The sequence below is a fragment of the Miscanthus floridulus genome, chromosome 15, assembly GCF_019320115.1.
Source record: "Miscanthus floridulus cultivar M001 chromosome 15, ASM1932011v1, whole genome shotgun sequence".
Lineage (NCBI taxonomy): Eukaryota > Viridiplantae > Streptophyta > Magnoliopsida > Poales > Poaceae > Miscanthus > Miscanthus floridulus.
In genome coordinates, this window is record NC_089594.1 from 4,949,094 (window position 1) to 4,976,810 (window position 27,717).

At 43.7% G+C, this 27,717-nt stretch overlaps 2 pseudogenes; one reads left to right on the forward strand and one right to left on the reverse strand.

The window, feature by feature from the left end:
* The first annotated feature begins 19,461 nt into the window (after positions 1-19,461).
* Positions 19,462-20,545, forward strand: LOC136509253 (uncharacterized; annotated as a pseudogene).
* Positions 20,546-22,354: 1,809 nt separating this feature from the next.
* Positions 22,355-26,583, reverse strand: LOC136508531 (protein ZINC INDUCED FACILITATOR-LIKE 1-like; annotated as a pseudogene).
* Positions 26,584-27,717: the final 1,134 nt, after the last annotated feature.

Genomic DNA, 27,717 nt, shown 5'->3' on the forward strand with positions numbered 1-27,717 from the left:
GGAGTAATATTTCGTCTTGAGCAGCCTCTCCATTTGGTCTATAGTCCAGTAGTCCGTCTTGGTGAAGCTTGTGTAACTGGAGAGGTCAGCGTTTTTACCTTTTTTGAAAACCTTCACCAATTGATAGGTGATAGCATCCAAGACCGTGCGGTACAAGCTTCCGGTCGCTCGAGTCCAGCCACCATGGTCACGGTATGCTGCGTCCACAGCTCGTTGTCTTCGATGGTGTAGGCGGTGATCTCCTCCCGTCCACCTAGGTAGACGAGGAGGAGAGGCGCCCACAGGACCTCCAGGGAGCTTCCTTTGTTCCCGTAGTCACAGCAGCTGCAGCTGCAGCTGATGCTGCTCGCCTTGGAATGGCGATTGAAGAGGGTGGCGAGCGCGTAGATCGCTAGAGCATCGGCGCTCACGTACGCCGCCCAGATGGAGAATCTGAACAAGCGAGGGATTGTGTAGTTGCGCATGGGGGCTGCCAGCAGCAGGAACCACTGGAGACCCAGGCTGCCGAGGACGAGGATGCGCAGCTGCCACTCGTCCCACCATTGCACAGCTCTCAAAATGTCAATCATGTTTCTTGGATCTACCCAAGTAGCAGCTTTGTTAGCTCTTGATGTGTCTATGTCTAGTTTTGAGAGTGTCACTACCACCACTCAAGTCTGTCTTTTCTTTTTTGGTGTTTGTGTATCACTGCCCCTGATGTTACACCTATACCGATCACTAGTGTTTATAATGCATGCGTGTTGGGTGTTTCCTTACAATGCAATAATGTGTGCCTTCCATTAAACAGTGGAACAAACATTTAAATATCCCTACTTTATTTCTATTATTAGTATCACACACTTTGTCAAAAACAAAAGTAAAAAAGAAAAGAAAAGAAGAAAAGAGAAAAGCGGTCACACTCTCTAGTAGCTACTACAACTTTGTTTCTATGTGTTGCTTCTTGCTGCCCAGCCCTTTGATGTCCGTGGCAATATTCCAAAGTGCTAACGTGTATTAGAGACGAAATATACCTGCTTTGTTGTTAGTTATTCCTGTCTCTGAACTTTCCCGCCTTTGATGTTCCCCTCCTTTCGTGATGGTCACAGTATTAATCATCCAACCGCGCACCACAACTGCTGGTAGATCGATCTGCATGCAAGGCTTGTTTGGATGGAAACTAAACAGGGCAGGCGTTGCCTTGCCTTGCCTAGCCAGGTAAAATTTTGGGCCACTATCGTCCAAACAACCCGCAATGTCTTCAATTCAACAGTCGAAAGAAGGATATTTAGTCACAAGTGCTCCAATTCTAATTACATATAGTGTAGCCCTTCCAAAACTTCAGAGACAAAAAACCAAAGAAGGCTAAGCGAAATCCCTGAGATATATGGTTTAATCCTTAACGTGACTCTTCTGAGTTTTCTTGTGTAAAACCGCATGCGTTCTCCTTAAGCGAAATAGCTGTGCCCGTGCTGAATTTTTCAAAAGAAATAGGATCTATCCAAAGATTAAAGTGGAAAACTCTTTGCATTCGCTGCCCTTTGCGTGTCATGGTGATATTCTAAGTTCTCACATGTTACAGATGCCCTGCTTTAATTTACTTTTACTTTTTGAATAAACTAACATTGTCAATGTGGGAGGCTATCTGTTGTTGGTTCGTCAGCACTGTGAGTACTTAGAATGTTAAGAACCAATTCCCTCAGTGCCATTAGAAATTTTATGATTTTTCTGTGTGCCATTAAAATTGCTGAATTTTCTTATCAGCCATTGCTGAATTTTCACTACTGGAGACGGCTTCTTTGCCGAGTGTCCCAGACTTTGCCGAGTGCTTTTTATCGGGCACTCGGCAAAGAAGTTGTTTGCCGAGTGCCAGAGAGAAAGCACTCAGCAAAGAGGTGGATTGCCGAGTGCCGTGCACTCGGCAAACAATAACACTCGGCAAAGAGGTGGTTTGCCGATGCTCGGCACTCGGCAAACCAGAACACTCGGCAAAGGGCCGTCTCCGTTAACGGCCGGCAGCCGCCGTTAATCCTTTGCCGAGTGTATTCTCCTGACACTCGGCAAAGAGGCTCCTTTGCCGAGTGTCATTTTTGACACTCGGCAAACCATATTTTTCACTTTTGACCTCCAAATTTTTTCTTCAGTCCTCATACAATACCTGGTACTCCATGTTTCAATGTGACACATTTCTCAGACTTTTTCTATATTTCTTTAATTTATTTCATTTAATTGAATTTTCTTGGATAATTCAAATTATAACTGCTAGTCATTCGAATAATGAAAAAACTGAATGGAAAAATGATATTCATGTTATTTAGTATAATGTGAGGCCGTATCCAGGAACAGACCACCAATTTCGAACATCTTGTTCACGAAACATGACCACGAACTTACGATCGAGTTGTTTTTAAATTCTATAAAAAGCAAACGAAGTCCAAAAATCATGAAACTTGTCAAGATGTCATGATATCATATGTGGAGGCTTTGATAAAAATTTGAGAAGGTTTCACGTAAGTTGTCACGTACGATGCTTGCAAACCGAAGAATCTCCGAAGAAGTTTCATGATTTCGTGAAGAGGCCGACGAGGTGGTAAGCATCGTACGTGACAAACTTGGGCGAAACCTCCTCAATTTTTTATCACAACCTCCACATATGATATCTTGACATCTTGACAAGTTTCATAATTTTCGGACTTCGTTCGCTTTTTATAGAATTTAAAACAACTCGACCGCAAGTTCATGGTCATGTTTCATGAACAAGATGTTCGAAATTGGTGGTCTGTTCCTGGATACGGCCTCACATTATACTAAATAACATGAATATCATTTTTCCATTCAGTTTTTTTCATTATTCGAATGACTAGCAGTTATAATTTGAATTATCCAAGAAAATTCAATTAAATGAAATAAATTAAAGAAATATAGAAAAAGTTCGAGAAATGTACCACTGTAGCACTCAATTTTGCATAGCAAAACCAAGTACTCATATATGTGCTCCAAGAATGTCCAAACACACACATATATCACAAATTGCAATAGTATCAAAGTAAAGTACTTATTACATCACATATCTCATCATACAGTAATACAAAGTTTGCTCAATGGCAATATTATTACAAACACAGCGGAATAACTAGCCCAACTGCCACAGGGACTCCAACTGGTGAACGTCTCCCTAGTAGTCCTGGACATCCTCCGGGAACTCTTCATATCCATTATCTGTTACCCATCCGGGATTTTCATTGGATGTAAAGCAAGTGTAAGCTCACCATGCTTAGCAAGTATATCAAAGGGATCTATGAGGCTCAAAAAGGCTTGACACTGTTTGACTGCGGTTCGCAATTTTAGTTGATCAAATTTTAGCATCCTGAATCACTACTTTAATGAACAGTCCCAATTCCCAAGTGATATTAAACTATAGTCATATTTATCTCAATTCCCAACCATCCACCATCCACAGTAACCACTAATCTTGAAGGATCCAGACCGCTCATATCTGTGAGCACGGCTGTTATAACAGGTTAATTATTTCTACAGAAATTGTACATCTTTACCCACCGAGCCGTGATTCCCAATGTCGGGGTTCGCGAGACCTACTACACCTCTTCCTAAGAAGTGTGGCAGAGTTTCACTATGAAACCCTTAGCTAGTTGCACTAACAAGTCGTAGCTACAAAGGAGTGGCACACGTGGGCATCGCAGCACGGTACACACCCTAACAGAAAAAGGAAAGATACTCTCTTACCCTTACTGGAGCTACAGACGAGCTAGTACAATCTAGTTAACAGGTTAAAGTCAGAGCCATATGACACTCGGGGTTGTACGGTCCCTCCTGGGTTGCCGCTTTGGGATTAAGTCCTTATGGAGAGACACTAGAGTACTCAACCCCGTACTCTAGCCCCCTATCTGTTGCTAAAAAGTTCCAGTTTACCACATTGCATATAGCCTTTAATCATGTTTAACAATTATTTTATGTTAAGCGCTGCAGCATCTATCCAAAATACCTACCCAAAAAACCCAGGTATCAAGGATATGTGGTACAAGTAATCATCTAGGTAAAGTCCTTAAAGGCATTTCAAATTAAACACATGCATGAATATGAATGGTAGTAGTTCATAGGTAACAAGGGGCCTTTGGTACACTTGCCTTCCTCAAAGTTGTCCTGAAAGTATTGCTGATCCTGCTGTGGGTCCTCAGTCACCTCAAATGGCTCACCCTCTAATCGTGATCCAATCACCAATCAAGCATCATACCAATCATTACATGCATACAAGATAGACTTCTATTAGAACAGTACATCAAACAGTAAAAACATAAGTTGAAAAGCTTATAAATCTATTCTACGTACTGCTACGAACACGTGAGCGAAAGAATCACTCAAATCAGACATAAAACGCGAAAGTTATGCATGAATTAAGATGTAATGGCATTTCTATAAATAAGCTGAACCTATTTTTGAATTAAAACAATTAAAAATATGAATATTCACGGTTATAGGACTGTGGGTACTAAATCTGGAAAATACAGGGTCTAAAGTGAATAAAAATAGGACAGAAAAACAATTACTTTGAATTAAAATGGACTGCGGGTTGAATCTACAAAAACATAAGGGTTTTTCTGCAAAAGTGCATGGCGGGTCGTGGTTAACCGCGTCACCGGCTGACTGGGCGGACGCGTGGCGCCCTCTGGTTGGCACGGTGCACCACGCGTGCGTGGGCGCGCTAATGTGGCACTGCAGACCGAGTCCATGGTCCAACCGGTGGACCGGTTATGATCCCCGAAGGGGTACGCAATCTCGACCGCTCATTCAAGATCCAACGGCGCTGCTGTGAAGGAATAGAAGGACACCGGAGATGATGGCTCACACGGCGGCGCCATGGCCGACATGACTGGCTCTCGCCGGTATGGCTCTCCAGAGCGAAAAAAAACAAAGAAAGGGCACGGGAAGGGTCGAGAGCTCACCACGAGTCCGGCAAAGGCGTTCACGGTGGTCTCCAGTGGCGAGGTCGACAGCGGCAGTGCTCTGGAGAGAGAGCGTGTAGGTGAGGTTGAATCCAAGCGAATCAAGGCCAAAACGAGGAACTCGAGATACCTACGGCTGTGGAAGGTCATGGCGAAGCTTAGAGTCACGTCGGCGTCGGTGATGGAGGCGCGGGCGAGGGAGAGCTATGGCGGCGGTGGGAATCGGCTGCGAGTATAGGATGGGAGAAGGAGAAGGGACTGCGTGGGGCTTTATAGGCCGGTCAGTGAGCACTTGAAGGAAAGGGAGCGGGACGATTTGGGTGTGATTGGCCGCCTGCCATATGTGGCGACAGCGGTGGGATTCCATGCCGGCAGCGCCAACGGTGGGCGCCGAGGAAGGAAAGTGCCGAGGAGAAGAAAGGAAAGGTTCAGGACAGAGAAGAAAGGAAAGGAAGAGAAGGCGCTGACATGAGGGGCTGGAGGCGCAGTGAGAGAGAGAATGAGAGGGCGAGCGGCGTGGTGCTTCGGGTGATGAAGGCCGAGCGGGCCGGTGCGCCCAGCTGGGCCGCGCTGTGCGATGCGAGCACGGGAGAAGAAAAGGGCCGCATGGAGTGGGTCGGTGCGGCCAGGCAGGCGAGTGGGCTAGAGCGAACAGGCCGACGCTAGAGAAATAAAAAGGAGGAAGGGCTAGCGGGCCAGTGCGGGAAGGGGTAGAAAAAAAGACTGGGCCAGAATCTGGGGTTGGGCCAGAATGGAAGAAAGGTAAATTTTTTTCAAAAACAAAACTTTTTCCAAATCTATTTTCTCTATTTTTAATTCTAAGCCAAATTCAAATAAAATTTGAATTCAACTTCAAATCATCTAGCCCTACACTCAACCTAAAAACATATGCTTCGGCATGAATGCAACAACCATTGTTTCTAATCCTTATAGTGTATTTTATTTATCCAATATTTATTATTTAGCCTAAGTTAAAAAATCCTAGAAAATTTAATAAATGCTATGAATTAATTGCTAATTTGTAGTAAAATTTTTGGGTGTTACAAACCTACCCCCCCTAAAGATGAATCTCGTCCTCGAGATTCGGATGGTTCAAAGAGATTGGGATAGTCAGTTCTCCGATCTTCGTCTCTTTCCCAAGTTGCCTCATCCACGGAGTATCTGTTCCACTGAACCTTGCACATTCTTATTATCTTGCTCCTTGTGATTCTCTCCGCTGTTTCCAAGATTCTCACTGGATATTCTTTGTATGATAGATCCTCTCAGATATCCAGTTCTTCCAAAGGTAGTTGTTCCTCAGGTACTCTCAAACATTTCTTAAGTTGCGACACATGGAAGACATCATGAACACCAGAAAGCTTCTCTAGTAATTCTAGCTGGTAAGCAACTTCTCCTCTCCTATTAATGATCTTGAATGGTCCCACATACCTGGGTGACAACTTTCCCTTGGCATGAAATCTCTTAACTCCTTTCATAGGTGAAACTTTGAGATAAACAAAGTCACCGATTTCAAACTCCAAATCTCTTCTTCTCGTGTCCGCATAGCTTTTCTGTCGAGATTGTGCTACATCCAAGTTTTGCCTTATTGTTTGTACTTGTTTTTCTGTCAGTTGCAAAACATCTGGTCCAAAGACTTGACTTTCCCCTATTTGATTCCAAAACAATGGGGTTCTGCACTTTCTGCCATACAATGCCTCAAATGGTGCCATCTTAAGACTCTTTTGGTAGCTAGTATTATAGGAGAATTTGGCATAAGGTAAACTCTTATCCCAACTTGTCCCATACTACAGAGCACAAGCTCTTAGCATATCCTCTAAGACCTGATTTGTTCTCTCGGTCTGCCCATCTGTCTGAGGATGGTAAGCTGAGCTAAAGTTCAACTTCGTATCCATGGACTCATGCAATTTCTGCAAAAATGTGATGTGAAATGTGTACCCCTATCTAAAACAATCTTCTTTGGTACTCCATGTAAACATACAATCCTTTCCATATATAACTCTGCCAACTTTGCACCTGAATAAGTTATCTTGACCGGAATGAAATGTGCCACTTTTGTCAGATGGTCCACAATTACCCAGATAGAGTCAAATCCTCTCTATGTATGGGGTAATCCAACTATAAAGTCCATTCCAACTTCTTCCCATTTCCACTCGGGTATCTTCATAGGCTGTAGCAAACCTGCTGGCCTCTGATGTTCTGCTTTTACTCTTTGGCACAGGTCACATATGGCCATATGTTCAGCTACATCTCTCTTTAGTCCATACCACCAGTATCTCTGTTTAAGATCGAGATACTTTTTAGTACTCCCTGGGTGTATAGAATAGGCTGAGTCATGAGCTTCCCTCAAGATGGACTCCCTAATAGATTTCACTTCTGGCACACAAATCCTTTTGCCAAACCATACTGTCCCTTGATCATCCATGTGGAATCCTAGGGCTTTACCAATCACTATATGTTCCGCAATATCCTTGATCCTCTCATCATTCAGCTGTCCCTTACGAATCTCTTGTTCCAGAGTAGGTTCTACCTCTAACTCCATGGTGTTAGCCACAATACCCAAATTCAGGTATTTGAACTCCTCACACAACTCTTTAGGTAGTTGAGTTGTATAGGCCATGTTCACATAACTCCTTCTACTCAAGGCATCTGCTACAACATTAGCCTTTCCCGGGTGATAGTGTATATCCAAATCATAGTCCTTGATTAACTCTAGCCATCTGCACTGCCTTAGATTCAGATCTAACTGTGTGAATATATATTTCAAACTCTTATGATCCGTATAAATCTCACACTTATGACCTATCAGGTAATGCCTCCAAATCTTAAGAGCATGTACCACAGCTGCTAACTCTAGATCATGAGTCGGATAATTTAACTCATGTTTTCTCAACTGTCTGGATGCATAGGCAACAACTCTACCTTCTTGCATAAGAACGCCGCCTAGACCTTGCCGTGAGGCATCACAATAGATGGAGAAGCTTTTGGTGAGATCAGGTAAGATGAGCACTGGGGTAGAAGTCAGTCTCTTCTTCAACTCCTCAAAACTCTCCCGACATTGCTTAGTCCATACAAATTTGGCATTCTTCTCTAACAAAGCAGTCATGGGCTTGGCTAACTTAGAGAATCCCTCGATGAATCTCCTATAGTACCCAGCCATACCAAGAAAACTCTGAATCTCACTAACATCCTTAGGTGGCTTCCAACTCAACACATCTCTAACCTTCTTGGGATCCACTGCTACTCCTCCATTAGAGATTATGTGACCAAGGAATGCTACTTCTTTTAGCCAGAACTCACATTTGCTAAACTTGACATAAAGCTGATGTTCTCTAAGCTTTATGTCAAGTTTAGCAAATGTGAGTTCTGGCTAAAAGAAGTAGCTTCTGCAACACCAACCTCAAATGTTCTTCATGTTCTTCTTCATTCTTAGAGTACACTAATATGTCATCAATGAACACAATGACAAACTTGTCAAGGTACTCCATGAACACTTTGTTCATCAGATACATGAAGTAAGCAGGTGCATTTGTTAGACCAAAAGACATGACTATGAACTCATACAGTCCATATCAGGTCACAAAAGCAGTTTTGGGGATGTCAGTGCATCTTATCCTCAACTGATGGTATCCAGATCGAAGGTCGATCTTGGAAAACACACAAGCCCCTTTAAACTGGTCAAATAGGTCATCAATTCTAGGCAGTGGGTACTTGTTCTTAATTGTGACCTCATTAAGTGACCTGTAATCTATGCACATTCTCTGTGTACCATCTTTCTTCTCTACAAACAGCACTGGTGCACCCCAGGGTGAAGAATTAGGTTGAACATAACCCTTATCTAACAATTCCCTTAATTGTTTCTTAAGTTCTGCTAATTCATTCACTCCCATTCTATAGGGTCTCTTAGCTATGGGTGTAGTTCCAGGTAAAAGTTCAATTATAAACTTGATGTCTCGTTCAAGTGGCATACCTGGCAATTCCTCAGGGAAGACATCTGGGTACTCATTTACTATCCTTATATCTTCTAAGGTTGTGCCCTCCAACTGATTAACCCGACAGATTTCTATAGCTGACTGAGTTGCCACATACTCAACTTCATCTCCGGATGAAGTGGTAAGATTCATAGAACTATTGCCACAATTAATAACTGCCTTCTGCAACCTTAACCAATCCATACCCAAGATGACATCAATACCAGATGAGTTTATGACTACAAGATTTGCTTGAAATTCTACCCCCCCTTATGCTGAGACTAGCAGCCAAGCATATCCACTCTGCTTTCATTACCCCTCTAGGTGAGCTTACTAACATGTGTTTCTTCATAACACTTACTGGAATACCATGCTTCTTTATGAATGTATATGCTATGAAGGAATGCGAAGCACCAGAATCAAAAAGTATTGTAGCTGAGTTTGAGTTGACCGGAAATGTACCGATCACCACATCTGGTGCCTCCTGAGCTATTTCAGCAGTCACATGGTTCACCTTCCCCCAAACATAATTCTGCTGCGAGTTAGCCGTCTTCTTGGGGCATCTGTTGGAGTAATGTCCCGGCTCTCCACAATTGAAGCATTTATTATCATTAACTGCATTTGGCGCTTTTGGTGCGCCATTCCTCTATGGAGCATTGGGGGCATTGTTCCTCATAGGTACATTGTTGGGCTGCTGCTGGCGCTGAGCTGGTGCCTTGTACTGCTGCTGCTGCTGTTGTGCATGCTGGGGTTGCTGGTTGCGGTTGAGACCTGACTGACCTTGATAGCGCTGCTGAGGTTGAGCTTGTTGAGGGTTGGCACGGAAGCGAGAGTTGCTCCCGGATTGCTGTCCTTGAGACTTCCTCTTTTTGTCCTCCATCTGGCGGCACTTGTTCTCGATCACTAAAGCCTTATCCACCAGCTGCTGGAAGTTAGCAAAGGTATGAGACAACAACTGGTACTGGAGACCATCATTTAAGCCCTCCATAAATAGCTCCTGCCTCTTTCCGTCCTCATCTACCTCAGTCGGGGCATACTGTGACAATTGTATGAACTTATCACGATATTCGGCAATAGTCATGCTCCCCTGCTTGAGAGCCAAAAACTCCTTCTTTAGCTTCATCAGTCCCGCAGGCACGTGGTGAGAGCGAAAGGCACTGCGGAACTTGGCCCAAGTGATGGGATTAGCTTCGGTACGGCCAAAGCGGAATGAGTCCCACCAATCCAGTGCAGCTCCTTGCAACTGTCCTGAAGCATATAAAACCTTCTCCTTATCATCACACTGGGCAATCTCCAGTTGCCTCTCAATGGCACGTAGCCAGTCGTCAGCCTGGAGTGGGTCGGCAGAGTGCTTGAATATAGGTGGGTGTCCTTTCAGGAACTCTCCCCTCTTATCTCTGACATGAGGGGGTGCATTCCCATTCCCTTGCCCCATGTTCTGCATGTTCTGGGCCATCCGCTGAAGCAACTATGTCTGCATCATCATCAGCTGCTCCATGGTGACTAGAGGAGGTGGTGGCGGGTCCTCGCCTCCCTGGTTGTTCCTCCTGGTGTTCACCATCTGTAGATGCATCATATAAGTCTCACATGTCCAAGCATATAACCCTTAAAAGATAATGGTGTAACAAGAGTAGGTGTCACAAGATCAAGACAAGAGATATATGTAGGGTATACAAGAAGATATTTGTTCTGAACTTTTTCGGCGAGTTGGACAATAGCAGTTTAGTAAAACGAGCATATCTCACTCTATGTTTATCATCTGATTTCATATTTTACCTTTCTGGAAATCTTATGAAATTCTCTACAACTTTAATTTAGAACACTTTTTCAGATTCTGACGTTTACTTAGTCAAATACAGACAACAAGTAGTACTGCTCCAGAATTCTGACAGCACAGAAACCTCAACTTACAACAGCTGTATCTCACAATTTATGATAGGTATTGAGGTGATTCCAGAGCCAAAAGAAAGATGTTGAAGTATACTTATCTCCATAAAATTTTCATGACCATTGGACAACTAGAACATGAGATATGAACTGATAAAGACAGACTGCTCAGAATGATACAGAATTGACAGCATGATAAAACGAAACCCAACTATTTATTCATAATATCCTTAAACCTTAACCTTAACTAAATGACCATGGACATGCCCACAAGTCATTACAATCATATCAAAGATCCAAATCAAACATTGTTCATAATGATAAACATCCAACCATGAAAGTAACACTTGTTCAACCATTAAAAGAAAGAAACTAAACACTCTCTCGCGCATCTGCGCGTGTTTATTACATATTTTAAGACTCTCCTATGGGTACGGGTCGACGTTGGTGCTGGTGCTGGGGTCTCCAAACTCTCCTCTGTTCCTCGGGGGCGACTGAGCAGGTACTCCTGGTGCTTCCACATCTGGACCTCCTTGCTGCTGCTTCAGTGTAGCGTTCTCACGGGCAAGTTGCAGATAGGCCTTCCCCATGACATCGAGCTCATCCAGGGCCTGATCCAAGTCAGTGTTGGTCTCAGCCAAGCACAACAAGGTAGGCCTCAGCTTCAGGTTCACCTCTCCAAGTGGTGCAGCGATGTTGCATGTAGACTGGCTGCTCCGACGGTGGGGAAGATATCGGTCATCCTCCTAGGCGATGTCATCGAAGTGGCGGTCGCGGTTGACCACCAATGCCTGTTGAGCTGCGTCCCTGATGATGGCCGCACGTGTGAGCCGTGCAGTGATGGCGTGGTGGATGTAGTGCACCCAAGTCCCCTCTCGGATGTACACTTCTGTCTCCCAGAAGCCGGTGTAGTCGAGGTGGGTCCAATGCTCCATCCTATACTGAATAGTGCCTCCTGGGTGGTAGCGATGTACAAGTGCGAGAAGCTTGGGGTGGTAGTAGGCATCACCCTCCAAGTCGTAGTGGATCTCCGCGGTCCGCCCCTGAGCCAACAATGCATTGTGATCATCATCACTATCATTACCCCCATTTCCACCGTCTCCTCCATCATCGCCACCATCACCACCATCTCCAACATCTCCACCATCATCACCTCCATTAGCATCAGAATCATCAGAGTCATCTCCATCATCGGGGTCACCAGCTCCCTCCTGGCCACCTTGTTCATGCTCCTCCATAGGATCCTCCTCAAACTCCTCTATCTCAATGGGCTCCTTGAACATGGGCCCCTCTTCTGTTTCTTCATCCATTAGATCTTCCAGCACATCCTCTAGAGGTTCCCCCACGGGCACCTCCACAGGCAGTTCCTCTTCTTGGTTCCTCAGAGCTTCCACCAGATGTGCCGGGACACGCTTGCCCAATGTGAACCTGGTCCTCCTGGTGGGCATCACGATAGTCCTCTTGCACGAGGTCTGCTTGGTGCGGGCCATCTATAAGAATGAAAAGGTTGAGTATTAGAACAAAATAATTTTTGGCAACAGATAAAGAACAGAATATAAGCAAAAATTTTATAGCAAATTAAAGGTAGTAAAATAAAGATAATGTGATCCTAGAAACGTCCATTTCTAACTAGGTTGATCGTCCTACAGTCAGTTATAGCTTTGATACCAATTTGTTGCACCCAATTTTGCATAGCAAAACCAAGTACTCATATATGTGCGCCCAGGATGTCCAAACACACACATATATCACAAATTGCAATAGTATCAAAGTAAAGTACTTATTACATTGCATATCTCATCATAAAGTTAATACAAAGTTTGCTCAATGGCAATATTATTACAAACACAGCGGAATAACTAGCCCAACTGCCACAGGGACTCCAACTAGTGAACGTCTCCCTAGTAGTCCTAGACATCCTCCGGGAACTCTTCATATCCATTATCTATTACCCATCCGGGATTTTCATTGGATGTAAAGCAAGTGTAAGCTCACCATGCTTAGCAAGTATATCAAAGGGATCTATGAGGCTCAAAAAGGCTTGACATTGTTTGACTGCGGTTCGCAATTTTAGTTGATCAAATTTTAGCATCCTGAATCACTACTTTATGAATAGTCCCAATTCCCAAGTGATATTAAAGTATAGTCATATTTATCACAATTCCCAACCATCCACCATCCACAGTAACCACTAATCTTGAAGGATCCAGACCGCTCGTATCGGTGATCACGGCTGTTATAACAGGTTAATTATTTCTGTAGAAATTGTACATCTTTACCCACCGAGCCATGATTCCCAATGCCGAGGTTCGCGAGACCCACTACACCTCTTCTTAGGAAGTGTGGCAGGGTTTCACTATGAAACCCTTAGCTAGTTGCACTAACAAGTCGTAGCTACAAAGGAGTGGCATACGTGGGCATCGCAGCATGAAACACACCCTAACAGAAAAAGGAAAGATACCCTCTTACCCTTACTGGAGCTACAGACAAGCTAGTACAATCTAGTTAACAGGTTAAAGTCAGAGCCATATGACACTTGGGGTTGTACGGTCCCTCCTGGGTTGCCGCTTCAGGATTAAGTCCTTATGGAGAGGCACTAGAGTACTCAACCCCGTACTCTAGCCCCCTATCTATTGCCAAAAAGTTCCATTTTACCACATTGCATATAGCCTTTAATCATGTTTAACAATTATTTTATGTTAAGCGCTGCAGCATCTATCCAAAATACCTACCCAAAAACCCCAGGTATCAAGGATATGTGGTACAAGTAATCATCTAAGTAAAGTCCTTAAAGGCATTTCAAATTAAACACATGCATGAATATGAATGGTAGTAGTTCATAGGTAACAAGGGGCCTTTGGTACACTTGCCTTCCTCAAAGTTGTCCTAAAAGTACTGCTGATCCTGCTGTGGGTTCTCAGTCACCTCAAATGGCTCACCCTCTAATCATGATCCAATCACCAATCAAGCATCATACCAATCATTACATGCATACAAGATAGACTTCTATTAGAACAGTACATCAAACAGTAAAAACATAAGTTGAAAAGCTTATAAATCTATTCTACGTACTGCTACGAACACGTGAGCGAAAGAATCACTCAAATCAGACTTAAAACGCGAAAGTTATGCATGAATTAAGATGTAATGGCATTTCTATAAATAAGCTGAACCTATTTATGAATTAAAACAATTAAAAATATGAATATTCACGGTTATAGGACTGCGGGTACTAAATCTAGAAAATACAGGGTCTAAAGTGAATAAAAACAGGACAGAAAAACAATTACTTTGAATTAAAATGGACTGCGGGTTGAATCTACAAAAACATAAGGGTTTTTCTACAAAAGTGCATGGCGGGTCACGGTTGACCACGTCACCGGCTAACTGGGCGGACGTGTGGCACCCTCTGGTTGGCACGGTGCACCACGCGTGCGTGGGCGCGCTAATGTGGCGCTGCAGACCGAGTCCTTGGTCCAACCGGTGGACCGGTTATGATCCCCGAAGGGGTACGCAATCTCGACCGCTCATTCAAGATCCAATGGTGCTGCTGCGAAGGAACAGAAGGACACCGGAGACGACGGCTCCCACGGCAGCACCATGGACGGCATGACTGGCTCTCGCCGGTACGGCGCTCCGGTGCAGAAAAAAACGAAGAAAGGGCACGGGAAGGGTCGGGAGCTCACCGCAAGTCCGGCAAAGGCGTTCACGGTGGTCTCCAGTGGCGAGGTCGACAGCGGCAGTGCTCTAGAGAGAGAGCGCGCAGGTGAGGTTGAATCCGAGTGAATCAAGGCCAAAACGAGGAACTCGAGATACCTACGGCTGCGGAAGGTCACGGCGAAGCTCGGAGTCGCGTCGGCGTCGGTGATTGAGGCGCGGGCGAGGGAGAGCTATGGTAGCGGTGGGATTCGGCTACGAGCAAAGGATGGGAGAGGGAGAAGGGACGGCGTGGGTCTTTATAGGCCAGTCAGTGAGTGCTAGAAGGAAAGGGAGCGGGAGGATTTGGGCGTGATTGGCCGCCTGCCATATGTGGCGACGGCGGTGGGATTCCATGCCGGTAGCGCCAACGGCGGGCGCCGAGGAAGGAAAGTGCCGGGGAGAAGAAAGGAAAGGGTCGGGACAAGGAAGAAAGGAAAGGAAGAGAAGGCGCTGACATGCGGGGCTGAAGGCGCAGTGAGAGAGAGAAAGAGAGAGGGCGAGCGGCGCGGTGCTTCGGGTGATGAAGGCCGAGCGGGCCGGTGCGCCTAGCTGGGCCGCGATGTGCGGTGCGCGCGCGGGAGAAGAAAAGGGCTGTGTGGAGTGGGTCGGTGCGGGCAGGCCACCGAGTGGGCTGGAGCGAACAGGCCAGCGCAGGAGAAATAGAAAGGGGGAAGGGCGCGGCTAGGCCGCCAGCGGGCCAGTGCGGGAAGGGGTAGAAAAAAAGACTGGGCTAGAATCTGGGGTTGGGCCAGAATGGAAGAAAGATAATTTTTTGTCAAAAACAAAACTTTTTCCAAATCTATTTTCTCTATTTTCAATTCTAAGCCAAATTCAAATAAAATTTGAATTCAACTTCAAATCATCTGGCCCTACACTCAACCAAAAACCATATGCTTCGGCAAGAATGCAACAATCATTGTTTCTAATCCTTATAGTGTATTTTATTTATCCAATATTTATTATTCAGCCTAAGTTAAAAAAAATTCCTAGAAAATTTAATAAATGCTATGAATTAATTGCTAATTTGTAGTAAAATTTTTGGGTGTTACAGCCACATTGGAACATGGAGTACTAGGTATTGTATGAGGACTACAGAAAAAGTTTGGAGGTCAAAAGTGAAAAAAAAATAGTTTGCCGAGTGTCAAAAAATGACACTCGGCAAAGGAGCCTCTTTGCCGAGTGTCAGGATGGCTGGCGCTCGGCAAAGATTTTATAAAAAATTTTAAAAAACCCCTCTTTGCCGAGTGCCAGATCGAGGGCACTCGGCAAAGAATTTTTTTTAAAAAAAAACCCTCTTTGTCGAGTGCCAGGCCAGGTGGAACTCGGCAAAGAATTAAAAAAAATAAAAAAAAAACTTTGCCGAGTGCCAGATCGGGGGCACTCGGCAGGGGGGGGGGGATTTAACCCCGTGAAGGGTCGAGATGGCGACTAGAGGGGGGGTGAATAGTCTTTTCTAAAACTTAATCGCGTCGGCTAACCGATACAAATGCGGAATTTAAACTAACGGTCTAGCCAAGACTATACCCCACTATATATGTTCACTAGCACCTTGCAAAGATAACAATTATGCAACAAAGGTGCCGGGCTAGTTAGAGCTCTCCTTAACAATTCTAGGAGCAAGGTCACACAAACCTATGCCACTAGTACTTTAAACAACAAGGGAGCTCCTACACATGCTAGTAAGCAAAAGCACAAAGCAAGCTAAGCTCACTAGCAATGCTCAATAACAAGGCAACCAATGCCTAATTAGAGAGCGCAAATACTTAGTTACACAAACTAAGCAATGTGACTAACAAGGTTACTAAAACCAAATTAGCCACGCAAGGGAGCTACTTCTATGCAACACAAGCAAGAAGGTAATTAGCAAGCTACACAAGCTATCTAATTACAAGAGCAACTACACAAGCTTAATATGTATAAAAGTAATTGCAAGCTTGTGTAATGGGGATGCAAACCAACGGGAAGAACAAGGTTGACACGATGATTTTTCTCCCGAGGTTCACGTGTTTGCCAACACGCTAGTCCCCGTTGTGTCGACCGCTCACTTGGTGGTTCGGCGGCTAATTAGCATCACCCGCTAAGCCCGCACGTCGGGCGCCGTAAGAACCTACCCCTTGAGTGAGGGTAGCTCAATGACACGCTTTACTAGAGTTGCTCTTCGCGGCTCCCGCGGGGCGAGCACAATGCCCCTCACAAGCACTTCTCTGGAGCGCCGCACAAGCTTCTTGCGCGCTTCGACGGAGACCACCACCAAGCCGTCTAGGAGGTGGCAACCTCCAAGAGTAACAAGCACCACCGGCTTGCAACTCGATCACCTAGTGCCACTCGATGCAACCTCACGATGCAATCGCACTAGAATCGCTCACTCACACAATCGAATGATCACTATCAAGTATATGTGTGATGGAGGGCTCCCAAGCACTCACAAGCATGGACACTAAGTCCCTTGAGGTGCTCCACACCAGCCATGGCCGAGGGCCACTTCTATTTATAGCCCCAAGGGCTAAACTAGCCGTTACCCCTTCACTGGGCAACGGTCGGGACGACCGGACGCTCCGGTCGAGTTGACCGGACGCTGGACCTCAGCGTCCGGTCGCCCACAGATGACCACGTGTCCCGGTTCCAACGGTCACTTGACCTGACCGGACGCAGCAGCACTCAACTGACCGGACGCTGAACCCCCAGCGTCCGGTCGTTTCCAGTAAGCTCCCGAGCATGACCGGACGCGTCCGGTCGAACGTGATCGGACGCAGCCAGCGTCCGGTCACTCTCCAGCTACTGCTACACTCCACGTCAGCACGACCGGACACAGCCTGCCAGCGTCCAGTGCATGCAGATCCAGTGTCCGGTCAGTTGACCGACGCCAGCATCTTCTCCATTCTCTTCACCCTTGCTCCAATGTGCTAACCACCAAGAACTTGCATCCAGCGCAATAGAAAATAGGCATTCCCCAAAACCCATCTCACCCCTGCAAACACCACCTCCTTTGTAAATGTGCCAACACCACCAAGTGTACACCACAATGTGTATGTGTGTTAGCTTTTCACAATCATTTCCCAAAGGATGTTAGCCACTCAACTTGCCACGCCACTCGATCCTAGCGACAATGCAAAGTTAGATCACTCGAGTGGCACTAGATGACCGATATGCAAACAAGTTTGCCCCTCTTGATAGTACGGCCATCTATCCTAAACCCGGTCATAAACTTCTCTACACACCTATGACCGGTAAAATGAAATGCCCTAGGTTATACCTTTGCCTTGCGCATTCCATTCCATCTCCTCCAATGTTGATGCAACACATGCACCAACACGATCAACAATGATATGATCCACTTCATATCATCACATGATCATATTGGTTCATCGATCTTGACTCTACTTGCTCTTCACCGTTGCCATCGTCCATCGGCGCCAAGTCTTGCTCAAGCTTCACCGCCACGCGGTCCATCACTCCAAAGCCTTCGACTTGCCCTTCACGCTTGCAACCGGTCCATCAAGCCAAGTCTTGTCTTGATCTTCTCCACCTTGATCACATGACTCAATGTCATGTCTCATGTGCAATAAGCTCCTTCATCATCACATGTGTGAGCTTTGCAACATCTCCAAGCCATTTTCACCTCCATGGCATATGTTGCTCATACACATGTACCTGTGGACTAATCACCTGTGTATCTCACATAAACACAATTAGTCCACCTAAGTTGTCACTCAATTACCAAAACCAAACAAGGACCTTTCAATCGATGAAGATTACAACTTAGACCCAAACACATATGATGGAGAGTTCTTTCAAGAAGAGGGACTAGAAGGGAGGTTTGAGATAGACTTAACCAAAGCGATTGGAATGGAAGTAGACAATGAAACGGTTATTGAAGAGGATGTTGGAGATGAGGTGCAAAATGTGAAGGACTTACAAATGCTTGAGCGATTACATTTAGACAATGACAATGGCAACATTGCTCATTCGGATAGTGTTGATTATTTCGACATGCTTGATAGTGATGATGAGACTTATGATCCAGCTAATCCCGATCATGAAGATTATTTCTAATACATGTAATACTATTTTATTTTGTAATTATGTTTTGTTTATTTTGCATCTCTTTCTATGTACTTCGTGTTTATCTATGCTTATTGGTTTACTCTTTTTAATTGCAGGTGATTGAACAAAGATGGTGGGCGGTGGGATGAGGAAGCTAACGTCCTTGTACCGAAGGACAAGCACCGCTGCACCGGGGGAGAGTAGGAGGAGGAGCAGCCGTAGGAGGGAGCCGTCGCCTGCCGCCCCCATCACGTGAGGAGGAGGAGGAGCAGGTGCCCTAGGAGGACGCCGAGGATGCGCAGGAGAACATGCAGGAGGACAAGGAGGAGGCGACAGCAGGGGGTTCCGCTTCCTCTAGTTCATCGAGCGTCTACTTGCGAGGTCCCGCGAGCCTCCCTCATTGACCGATACCTCATGAGAGACGCCTGCTGATTCGACCCAAGGGGGAAAAGTAAGTAACTTTAGATGTTATCACTACTTTATATGATATGTTGAAAATTAAAATAGAAACTAATAATTTTTCTTAATCACTTGGGCAGGAACTGGACGATTGTGGCGAGTGGAGGTGCTCACACACGCCAAGTCAATGGCATCCTCGGTCTTCTGTGCAAGGAGCACTTCCTTGGCCTGGTTGAGTATGCCGGAGTGACGGGGCCGGCCTACTCGTTTGACCACTACGTCGCCACCCCCAATGCTACAGATTGGGCCCGCATGGTATTCAACAACAAGGCGGAGCGGGTGAAGCAAGAGCTGTGGGTAAGTCCTCCTCGCACTACATTGCTCAATACATCGCATTCATTGGACATTCTTGAAATAATGAATGGATACATCATGTTTGTATGCAGGATTTCTTTAGATGCTAGGACGGACATGAGGCCAGGGCGGATGCGGTGGCTACCAAATGTTGCAAAAAACTCGTCATGGACATGCATTACGAGGCGCGCATCTAGGCCGTCGTAACTTACCACAGGACCATCCTTGGAACGAAGGTCACCAAAAGGGACGCAAGGAGCATGACGCTGATCCGGGACTAGTACCTACAGGTAAATACAGAACATTAATACGGATTCCTTTTGAGATTAAGTAGGCTTTATTTCATCTTCTGATATGTCATGTACTTGATGGCCTGTAGATGATTCCTTATTGGTGCGCCGCGCATCCCCAGTGCTGGGAACAGATGGTGGACAAGTGGTGCTCACGCGAGTGGGAGGAGACGCACAACTTGTGCTGGGAGCGGCGTTTGATGATGCCAGGTGTAGCACACCATCAAGGTAGCCGTAGCCTTAGCGGATACACAGAAACATGGGTACGCAAATTCATTTATTTATTCTAACGCTCAATTCTGCATGATTTCTAATCATCTTGCTGTTTTTCTCGCAGTCGGTGTCACATGGTGGCCAGCCTTGCTCCATCTTCAAGGCATTTGCTATGGCCCACAAGGGGAAGGCGATGTCCGACATCGACTACAACCCAGAGGACGGGCTCGAGGCGTATAGCAATGCGACCGTCCACAACCGCCTCAGTGAGTACACATCGATGGCAAAGGAGGTCCATGGGCCATAGTACGATCCGAGCACTGAGGACCTTGATGGAGAAGTCGTCATGAGGGTGGGACGAGGCAAGAAGCAAGGGCGGTACTGGATTGGCGATGGCGCAATCAACTCGGCCGCTACTCCCAGTCTCTCCCAGATTCGAGCAAGCAGCACGAGTAGGAGCCCAGCCATACGACCTCGGCAGAACACTTCACACCACCGGGTGGAGGCACTCGAGGTTATTCCTGGTTTATTCGTCGTTTATTGGTTTTTTCATACCTTTCCTTTGCATTATTGTAATATTGGGGTGAATATATTGTAGGCCTAGCTAGAACAAGAGAGGAGGATACAGGAGCAGATGCAGGCGAAGATGGAGAGGGTGGAGGCCGAGCGGGAGGCCGAGCAGTGGAGGATGGTGGAGATTCTTCAGTACATGCAAAGTCTTGGCACCGCTACGGGTGTAGTTCCGCCACCTTCGCTATTTGCTCCTCCTCCACCTCCACCTCCTCACTATTCTACTCCTGTGTGTATAAATGTTTTAGATTGTATGTTCATGCTTATGATCAAACCTAGTGGAGTATGAAAGTTTTATTCATGTATTGTATATATTTATCTTGTCTCACACATGCAATCTCTTCTCCTTTGTGCAGAATCAATTGGCGGCATCGAACGATCCTCATGCTTCAGCGAATCCTTCACCAAATCAGTGATGATACTTGTGGTTGTTAATGGTACTTCTATTTGCAATTGTGGTTGAAGATGATGGAGCACTTGGATTACTTGTGAACTTATTTGTGATATATTGTGAGACATGTGACGTTTGTGATATATATGTGACGTTTGTGATATATATGTGGTGGTGATATATATGTGCTATTGATGATATATATGTGATGTTGGTGATGTTTGTTATATATATCTTCTGTTTGTTTGGATGGGATGTAAAAAACAAATAAAAAGACTGTTTTCAGTCACTTTGCCGAGTGTAATGGCTATGACACCCGGCAAAGTGACTACCTGGGAACATGCTTTGCCGAGTGCAATGGCCATTGCAGTCGGCAAACATCACAGATTTACCGAGTGCCACGGGCCAGGCACTCGGCAAAGGTCGCCTGTTTGCTGAGTGTCTTGCCGGCGGCACTCGGCATAGTGGCCACCTTTGCCGAGTGTCTAAGTCAACAGCGCTCGGCAAAGCGGGGACCTTTGCCGAGTGCTTGACCTTGACACTCGGCAAAGCCGCCGTCACGGTGGCGCTCGCCGTCACGACCACTTTTCTTTGCCGTGTATATCGGCCTTTGCCGAGTGTCTGAGGCACTCGGCAAAGAAGCCGCCTCCGGTAGTGTTTACTCCCATATTTAAAGATATATAACCGTTTGCACGATCCAGCAAGTACGGCCTGCCCACTCCAAATTTTCATTTCGTGGCAGCAGCTGAAGGATCACATCACATGAATTAATATTGGATATGCCATTGCCACGTGTTTGCCAGAGTAATTCAATTCCCTGTTGAGCAAATCATTCCTTGTGAGCGCGCGCACGTATATCCTTTCTTGTAGCTATCTAGCCATTCGATACACCTTTGACAAACTTAAAATTCTATCTTGCTCTGATGCTCTCCTTGTTAGTGTAATCTCTGTACTCTACAGCCAAAAGTAATTTATTTGCCATTGACTCCACCAATAATATATAGCCTCTCCCTATATATATATATATATATATATATATATATATATATATATATATATATATATATATATATATATATAGAACTACTATTCTGTAGCTGGCCATAGAATAACTTATTCTGTAGCCACTTTGAGTAACGATAATTACTATGTTAATTTACGAGATTTTACAGTAACTTCTTACTAAGTGGTTTACTATAACGTTATGGTAAATATTCCCATGTGTTATAGTAACCCAACTATCGTAAATATGTATTGACATTATGGTAAATTAGTATATAAAATTATGGTAAATAGAGGTGGCTACAAAATAACTTATTTTGTAGCCGGCTGCTGAATAGCCTCTCCCTATATATATATATATATATATATATATATATATATATATATATATATATATATATATATATATATATATATATATATATATATATATATATATATATATATATCAGACACAATACTTACATCAGTCCACCAGGTTAACATACAATAATTATCATCAACAAAATTTTCATCAACAATAAAACCAGTCAACTCTCCATAAATAACCCCAGCTGTTTGGTTCAAGGGCATGCTTAAGCCTGCAACTAATTAAAAACTCTAATTCCTATCATATTGCTGGTCTGGCATGACCATAAAGGGCTTGAATGTGAGCACAAGTCCAAGAAACTCGACGACGCTCAGGAGAAAGAACACCATCTGATCACCTGTATGTGGATTGATTGTGGAATCAGAAGAAAATTGGAAGTAGAGTGATAATCCTAGAGTACAGCAGCAGCAACCATAATGAGAAGTAGTGACTAAAATATCCAAAGGAGTTAATATAGCCTGTGAATGCATCAAAAAGATAAAACTTGACCTGGAAAGAAGAAAGCCTGCTGGCGTCTCTGTGCCCAGGAAAACCTGCATTTGAAATTTTGCATGTATTAGTAAGTCATGAGGATACCAAAATGCCTAAGCATGTTTGGCAGTGCTTTGGGATTAAGTACTAGAAATCCAAGATTATTCTAACTGAGACCTAATGAAAAATTAAATATCTCACAGAAGTGGTGAGTAACTAAAGTATATACTACTCACACAATGCCAGCCCCAGCAGGAGCGACTGCCTTGAATAAGGACATTACTGTCATGGACAATCCATTTGCAGCTCCTCTTTGATCTTGAGGCTGAATAATTGCACAGAGATCAGTCAATATCATACTTGTAGGATACAACAACAAAATGGTATTGAAATTGATTTGAACTTATATGCACATACCACAGCGTTATTTTGAAGGATGAAAGTGCTTGTGACGATAGTAATCTGATACAACATGTCATGAATAAACTTATTAACATGAGGTGCAAAAATCCAAAGTGATCTCCAAGTTTATATGAGTCTATAAGTCCATTATAATAATGCAACCACTCCTGATAACAGCAGATTTATTTTCTATCTAGAATATATAAGAAAGAAATGTCATAAATGGACAAAATTTGTTCTGAAAATATCAAGGCGATGGAGAAAAGAAAATACTCACACCAAGATTATTTTTTAATACTGATGCAATATTCAAAATGATGGATAGTCCAGTTCCTGAGAGATATGTCATATAGGGATATGCAAAGAGAAGAGGTATGCACAGAATCTGAAAGATCATGCACCACATAAGACATACAGCCAAATGAGTGAAAGCTTATCAGCAGAACTACAGTTTTTACTCACAGCTGCAATTCGAGAAGACTTGATAGCAGGTCCAAGAATTTTATTAATCCAAGGATATACAGAGAGTTGATATATAATAAGACGGACACCTGGAGATGCAAGAGGCAGATACTGTGATTTGTCAGTGTTGATACAAAAATAAATAGAAAAGGTCATGTGTAAATAGCAGTGCCGTTGAGAAGAAAAGTACAATAGCTAGGGAAGACTTTGAATACTCTAGCTTGGGGTAAAATTAACAGTTCACGTCCACTATTGATAATCATGGACAGCTACAATTGTCAAAGTTTATAGTAGCATAGTTTTAAAATATACTTCTGGGAAAATATGTGTGATGCCGGTTATTTCCTAGCACCTTAAGTTGTGATAGAATAACCAGCACACACACAATACAATACTGGTAACACTGATAAAAGTACCAAAATAATAAGTCTTACCTGTTATTGAAAGCACTTGACCTACATCCTTAGATGATAAGCTAAGGCCACCATACTTCTTGTCACTTTCAGCCCATAAAGAGAAGACCTAAAGTCATAGTATTTAGTTCTCATAACCCAAAGTTAGTACATTAAGTAGTATAATAACGTAGCCACTACTAGACAATCACTGTCGGTTGCTTTGGTCGTACCAGCAGTGATAGGTGGACTTTCACTCCGGTTTGTGGCTACAACCAACAGTGATAGACAGTGTACTATCATTGCCGGTTGTAGCCATGAATTAGCAGTGAAAGTCCACATATATCACTACCAGTTTGTGGCTTAAACTGTCAATTGATAAACTGTTTTTGCAAAAAAAATATATAATATTTTCATATGAGGTCAAATCAAAATAAACTTTTGACCAAAATGATAGAGTTCAAAGAGAACTAAAACTGTGTAGTTGACAACATTTTAATTAAGATATAGTTTACATGTACAAATATTCAATATAAATTCTCAGATCAAATTTGAGATGGCTAACAATGTCGAATTGATACAAAGTCAACATCAAAGTTGTAGTACTCAACGAGATGTACAACTTTGCAGATAATAACTTATTCATTTGCGATCATTTAGAGTGTCAAAAATATAATATAAGATTTGTAAATTTGTCGTTAAAAGAATAGCGGTAGTGTTGTATAACCTGTATTGTCACAAGTGTTGCATAGCTCAGCTGGTATGGACACTCGAGATAATCTAGTGTAGTGAATATTTATCATTGGCTACCATAAGTTGATTTTCCTTTTGCTTCTACATGTTTTTTGAGGTAATCGATTGTGTGGTTACAAGTGCTGTTGTATATATAGTTACAAATTATATAGTTGTAATCTCTGTTTGTAGGCTTTCATTTATTCATAATTGTAAGGTAATACAAACAATTCCACTTAAAATTGATTTAAATACTTAAAAATAAATATTATGTCGGCCCGAATGTAAAAATAATTCAAGAGCACAATTAGTTGTAGAATAATCCAAATTAACTATCTCTCTGCAGCAAGTAACCATCTGACAATAATATCAGGAGTAGGTTATATTTTCAGATATTAAGTCCATCTATACAAAACAAGTTTATACAATGTATGAAATACGTCTACTAGTCATATTTTTTTATCTAATACATGTTTGGAGAATATATAAGTAACAGACATCACATTTAAGATTATTTTTAAAACCATAAGAAATAAAAAGGTAGAACTATATATACCTCTGTATAAGCCATATCATGAAAGGAGAAGACACAATACATAATTATGGATGACATCAATGGCCAATTCTTGAACAAACTCTTCTTGCCATCCAAGCTAGAAAGTTTTTCAACCTTCTCGTTGCAGTCAATCGGATGGGCCTCCAAAGCTTCAACTATTTTATTTTCATTGTCATGAACTTTATGCTTGTGTAGTGTCTCCTAAAAATATTTCAAGGTACTTTACTATATAATGTGGAAGAATAAATTTGAGGGACAAAAGTCAACATCTTATGGATGGAATAATTTAAACCATAAAAATTTCCCTCGTTATTTGACGTATATCATACATCATTATACCACTTATAAAAGGAAAGGACATACCCACTTACTCAGTGCTGAAAGTTCCCACACAAGTTGGAGTATAGGGAAGGGAATTTTTATGCATCCTTATTCTTGTTTATTTTGCAAGGAGGTTGATTCAGACCCTCGACCTTATATGGAACTAAAAAAAGAAAGGTGTCCCCTCAAAAAGAAAACAAACAAAGATTGTGCTCGGCCTTAGTACCACGCAAAAGTTGTTCAATGTTGAAATAAACAAATTAGGACCAAACTCTCTTTCTACAATATAGATAGGACTCATGTGTTTTGCAGTGTATCATATATATATTCAGATGATCTTAAATATCAATTATGGCCTGTGGACAGTACATATGTGAATGTTTGATGTGTTAGATTGTGCAATATAGATTGGAGAATAGAAGCATTTAGAAGATTTGTGTGCAAGCACAATCATTAGCACGAAAATTATAGCAATCTAACATACCGGCATACATATGCAGCTTGCAAGAACAACAGTAGCAAAGAGTGATGTGCACAAACAGGGTAAGAAATACGGGAACATGTCAAGTTTCCACCAAATGTGAGTATTACATATAGCAAGAAGTATCTAGTTTCGATAAAATAAAGAATGCCTTCCAAAGAATGAGTCTGGTGAAAAGATGTCTGGAAATTTTTCTGCAGGCTGGCATACAAGAATTGTGTTACGGTTTCTAATAAAGCATAGCCTAAAATTGTTACATTCTCTACTATACCAGTGCGAGGTAGCCTCCAAGAGCAGGTCCAATGATCAGACCTATCCCCCAAGCGGTGCTGACGTACAATTACAAGAAATTGAACTTTAGAATAAAAACAGCTACAACAAGAGAAGTTCAAATTCCGTTCATGAATATATTACAAGTGATAGTCCCAGAGCTTCATGTTCAGGTTGGCAAATTTCAATAGCATAAGCCGACAAAATTTGGCCATAAAAGGCATCAGCTGATTACATCTTTCATAAAAGTATTGAACAACATGCTAATTTACCTACTTTAATTGGCCCAAGCAAACCATTTAATGCACCAAGGAGAAATCTTGTAGCTATTGCCATCCAGTAACTAGTACTAAACCCAAACAAGGTATTAAATATGACCCTGCAATATTAACAAGATTTATTAGAGAATCACCATACACTACTACACAAATGATTTTGCAAGACGGTGCCCTTTTATTAATGGAGGCGGTCACAAAATCCAACCGCCTCGGTTAATGCATGCGATTAACAGAGGCGGGCACTTTTTATTTTGTGCCCGCCTCGGGAAATGGATTTATGGAGGCGGGCATCTTAAGACAACCGCCTCCAAAAATATTTTATTTTCGGAGGCGGTCGACTTAAGAAACCCGCCTCCGTAAATACATTTTTGGAGGCGGGCGCACTATAAGGCCCGCCTCCTAAAATACTAAGGCCCAAAGGAGCCCAGAAGGCCCGTTACCAGGGTTCCATATATATACCAACACTCATACCCTAGCTCAGTTCATCCACCCTCAGAAGCGCCTCAGCCCCGTGCGGTGCCCTCAGACCCGCGACTCCACTCCCTCTCGCGTGACTCCGCCACCCTCCGCGCTCCCTCTCCGCCCCCCCCCCCCCCCCCCCCCCCCCCCCGTTCAGCGCTCGCGCCCCCTCTACTTTATGGGTAAGTGTTTCTAACGTTATTTATAGAGTGCTTAAGCATGACTTTTTTTTATTATGATAGTGTTCTCTAGATGGTTCTTATTACCCTTCACATATATAGTAATAACCTTTTCCTCGATCTGGTACATCTGAATGTCTAATAACCACCCAATTCCTCTGAACTTTTGACCGTGAAAAGGAAAAAAAAAGTTTCCTAGAATATCAAGAGATATACAAGCCAGAATATTTTTTCCATTATCATCTCCTACAACTAAAAAGAACAAAGCGTGGACATCTTTTGGTACGACATTTGTTTTGGTTCGTCCATCTGCCTATCCATGCGAATCGCCTCCCCCTCACCCCCGACGCCTCCCACCCCGCGTGACTCCCCCACTCCCCCGACGCCTCCTCTCCCACGTGTGCGACGACGACTCCTCCATCCGCATCTGCACCTGCCTCTCCTCCCTCTTCCTCCTCTCTCAGCAACGGCTAGGGCGGGCACCGGTCGCGCGTGTCCAGGCGAGGGCGCCACAGCCCCCCACGAGAGAGGCCCGAGCCCCGGCTAGGGAGGACAGGCACGGCGGCGCGAGGGGCCCCGGCGTGCATGGC